Source organism: Microcaecilia unicolor, chromosome 1, assembly GCF_901765095.1.
Source record: "Microcaecilia unicolor chromosome 1, aMicUni1.1, whole genome shotgun sequence".
Taxonomy (NCBI): Eukaryota; Metazoa; Chordata; class Amphibia; order Gymnophiona; family Siphonopidae; genus Microcaecilia; species Microcaecilia unicolor.
This window is the reverse complement of record NC_044031.1, coordinates 632,719,008-632,723,944: the sequence shown is the minus strand read 5'-3', so window position 1 is coordinate 632,723,944 and position 4,937 is coordinate 632,719,008.

Genomic DNA, 4,937 nt, shown 5'->3' with positions numbered 1-4,937 from the left:
TGTTACTATAGAGGAAACTACATTTCTCCTTTCTTCCTCAAAATGTACCACCTGTTCCTCTGATCCCATTCCCACCCACCTTCTTAATGCCATCTCATCTGCTCTTATTCCTTTTATCTGTCACATTCTCAACCTCTCACTTTCCACTGCAACTGTCCCTACTGCCTTTAAACATGCTGTTGTCACACCTCTCCTTAAGAAGCCTTCACTCGACCCTACTTGTCCCTCTAATTACCGACCCATCTCCCTCCTCCCTTTTCTCTCCAAATTACTTGTGTGCTGCATCACTGCTGCCTTGATTTTCTCTCCTCACATGCTATTCTGACCCACTACAATCTGGTTTTCACCCTCTCCACTCAACTGAAACTGCGCTTACTAAAGTCTCCAATGACCTATTACTGGCTAAATCCAGAGGTCTCTATTCCATCCTCATTCTTCTTGATCTTTCCGCCGCTTTTGACACTGTCGATCACAGCATACTCCTCGATACCCTGTCCTCACTTGGATTCCAGGGCTCTGTCCTTTCCTGGTTCTCTTCCTACCTCTCCTTCCGCACCTTCAGTGTTCACTCTGGTGGATCCTCTTCTACTTCTATCCCTCTGCCTGTCGGCGTACCTCAGGGTTCTGTTCTTGGTCCCCTCCTCTTTTCTATCTACACTTCTTCCCTTGGTTCACTAATCATCTCATGGCTTTTCCTACCATCTCTATGCTGATGACTCCCAAATCTACCTTTCTACCCCTGATATCTCACCTTGCATCCAAACCAAAGTTTCAGCGTGCTTGTCTGACATTGCTGTCTAGATATCTCAATGCCACCTGAAATTAAACATGACCAAAACCGAGCTTCTCATTTTTCCCCCAAACCCACCTCCCCCTCCCCCATTTTCTATTTCTTTTGATGGCTCTCTCATTCTCCCTGTCTCCTCAGCTCGAAACCTTGGGGTCATCTTTGACTCTTCTCTCTCCTTCTCTGCTCATATCCAGCAGATCGCCAAGACCTGTCGTTTCTTTCTTTACAACATCCGTAAAATCCGCCCCTTTCTTTCCGAGCACTCTACCAAAACCCTCATCCGCACCCTTGTCACCTCTCGTTTAGACTACTGCAATCTGCTTCTTGCTGGCCTCCCACTTAGTCACCTCTCCCCTCTCCAATCGGTTCAAAACTCTGCTGCACGTATCGTCTTCCGCCAGGGTCTTTACTCATACTACCTCTCTCCTCAAGTCGCTTCACTGGCTCCCTATCCGTTTTCGCATCCTATTCAAACTTCTTCTACTACCTAAATGTACTCACTCTGCTGCTCCCCAGTATCTCTCCACACTCGTCCTTCCCTACACCCCTTCCCGTGCACTCCGCTCCATAGATAAATCCTTCTTATCTGTTCCCTTCTCCACTACTGCCAACTCCAGACTTTGCGCCGTCTGTCTCACTGCACCCTACGCCTGGAATAAACTTCCTGAGCCCCTACATCTTGCCCCATCCTTGGCCACCTTTAAATCTAGACTGAAAGCCCACCTCTTTAACATTGCTTTGACTCGTAACCACTTGTAACCACTCGCCTCCACCTACTCTCCTCTCCTCCTTCCTGTACACATTAATTGATTTGATTTGCTTACTTTATTTTTTGTCTATTAGATTGTAAGCTTTTGAGCAAGGACTGTCTTTCTTCTATGTTTGTGCAGCGCTGCGTATGCCTTGTAGCGCTATAGAAATGCTAAATAGTAGTAAGTAGTAATAGTAGTAGGGAGGGAGGGAAACTTCGGTCCCCTGCCACCCTACGCAGCGATTTCTCTTCGTTCCCCAGCCACCCATACCCAGCGATTTCTTCGCTCCCATGCCCCCCTCCAGCCACCCATACCCAGCGATTCTCTCGCTCCCCTGCCCCCCTCCAGCCACCCATACCAAGCGATTCTCTTCGCTCCCCTGCCCCTCCAGCCACCCATACCCAGCGATTCTCTTCGCTCCCCTGCCCCCTCCAGCCACCCATACCCAGCGATTTCTCTCGCTCCCCTGCCCCCCTCCAGCCACCCATACCCAGCGATTCTCCTCGCTTCCCTGCCCCCCTCCAGCCACCCATACCCAGCGATTCTCTTTGCTCCCCTGCCACCCATACCCAGCGATTTCTCTTCGCTCCCCTGCCCCCCCTCCAGCCACCCATACCCAGCGATTTCTCTTCGCTCCCCTGCCCCCCTCCAGCCACCCATACCCAGCGATTCTCTTTGCTCCCCTGCCACCCATACCCAGCGATTTCTCTTCGCTCCCCTGCCCTCCCTCCAGCCACCCATACCCAGTGATTCTCTTCGCTCCCCTGCCACCCATACCCAGCGATTTCTCTTCGCTCCCTTGCCCCTCCAGCCACCCATACCCAGCGATTTCTCTTCGCTCCCCTGCCCCCCTCCAGCCACCCATACCCAGCGATTCTCTCTCCCCTGCCCCCCCCCTCCAGCCACCCATACCCAGCGATTCTCTTCTCTCCCCTGCCCCCCCCCTCCAGCCACCCATACCCAGCGATTTCTTCTCTCCCCGCCCCCCCCCCCTCCAGCCACCCATACCCAGCGATTCTCCACGCTCCCCTGCCTTCCAATTTCCTACGGTCTTAATGCAATATTTCACAGTCCACATGTGTTTTAACAACCTTGAATAGTTTTGTATTGGCTGCAAATTTAATCACCTCACTCGTCTTTCCGAATTTCCATATCGTTTATAAATATGTTAAATAGAACCGGTCCCAGTACAGATTCCTGCAGCACTCCACTGTTCACTCTACTCTATTGAGATAAATGACCATTTAACTCTACCCTCTGTTTTCTGTCCAATATCCAATTTCTAATCCACAACAGAACCTTTCCTCCTATTCCATGGATCTTAATTTTCTCAGGAGTCTCTCATGAGGAACTTTATCAAAAGCTTTCTGAAAACCTAGATACACTACATCAACTGGCTCACCCGTATCCACATGTTTATTCATGCCTTCAAAGAAATGAAGCAAATTCATGAGGCAAGACTTCCCTTGTCAGAACCCATGCTGACTGTCCCATTAAACCATGTTTATCTACGTGTTCTATAATTTTATTCTTTATAATAGTTTCCACCATTTTGCCCAGCACCAACATCAGACTTACCAGTCTATAATTTCCTGGATCACCCCTAGAACCCTGTTTAAAAATCAGCATCACATTGGCCACCCTCCAATCTTCAAGCAAGTTTCTCTTCAGATTCTCTTTTAGCCTTCTTTATTAATGCTTTGCATTTGACTTGCCAGTGCTTATGCTGCTTATTTTCTTCGTTTGGGTCCTTTTTCTGTTCTTTTGGCTCTAATGGCCTCTTTTACTTCACCTTTTAACCATGCTGGCTGACTTTTTTTTTTTTCTCTTCTTTGCACCTTTGCAAATATAAGTACATAAGTATTGCCATACTGGGAAGACCAAAGGCCCATCAAGCCCAGCATCCTGTTTCCAACAGTGGCCAATCCAGGTCACAAATACCTGGCAAGATCCCAAAAAGTTCAGAACATTCTATACTGCTTATCTCAGAAATAGTGGATTTTCCCCAAGGCCATTTAATAATGGTCTATGGACTTTTCCTTTAGGAAGCCGTCCAAACCTTTTTTAAACTCTGCTAAGCTAACCGCCTTTACCACGTTCTCTGGCAATAAATTCTAGAGCTTAATTACACGTTGAGTGAAGAAACATTTTCTCCAATTTGTTTTAACTTTACTACATTGTAGCTTCATCACATGTCCCCTAGTCCTAGTATTTTTGGAAAGTGTAAACAGACGCTTCACATTTACCCATTACCCGTTCAACTCCACTCATTATTTTATAGACCTCTATCATATCTCCACTCAGCCGCCTTTTCCCCAAGCTGAAGAGCCCTAGCCGCTTTAGCCTTTCCTCATAGGGAAGTCGTCCCTGGGATGCATCTAGACTGGGCTTCCAAGATGGTATTTTTGAATAACGTCCACGCCTGATTTAGTGTCCTAACCTTTGCAGCCAATCCTTTTAGTTTCTTTTTAGCCATTTTCTTCATTTTATTATAGTTGCCCTTTTGAAAATTAAATTCAGCTACAGTAGATTTCTTTTGCGGGTTCATCCCAGATAGTAGCTCAGACTTGATGATATCATCACTGTTTCCCAGGGGACCGAACACTGCCACCTCTCGCATTATGAATTCATGCCACCAAGGACCAGATCCAAAATGGCTCCCTCTCATCGATTTCTGGACCTGCAGCTCCAAGAAGCAGTTGTTTATTACATCCAGACATTTTATCTCCCTGGCACTTCCTGATGTAATATTTATCCAGTCAATATTGGGGTCATTGCAAATCACTCATTATTATAGCATTGCCCAAGTTGCCAGCTTTCCTAATCTCTGTAAATAGTTCTTCATCCGTCTATTCGTTCTGTCCCGGCGGATGGTAGTACAGGCCTACAAGAATACTCCTTCCCTTCACACATGGAATTTCTATCCATAATGATTCCACACTGCTATCTGTGTCAGGTGGAATGTTTATTTTATTTGATTCAATTCCCTCTTTAACATATAGTACAACCCCTCCCCCCTCCAATTTGATCCTCTCTTTCATTGTGATACAATTTGTACCCTGTTAACAGGGTGTCCCATTGTCCTCTTTCCACCAAGTCTCTGAGATGCCTATTATATCTACCTCATCATTTAGTGCTATATACTCTAAATCTCCCATCTTATTTTTTAGGCTTCTAGAATTTGTATACAGGCACTTCAAATTGTGTTTTTTTCCATTGATCTACAAGCTGCTTAGAAGTTGAAGGGGATAATGTGCATCCTTTATCCTGCTCTCTCATTAAGGGAAATGGAACTTGATAAACTGCCTTTCTGAGGTTTTTGCAACTACATTCAAAGCGGTTTACATAATTCATGGGCAATGGAGGGTTAAGTGACTTGCCCAGAGTCACAAGGA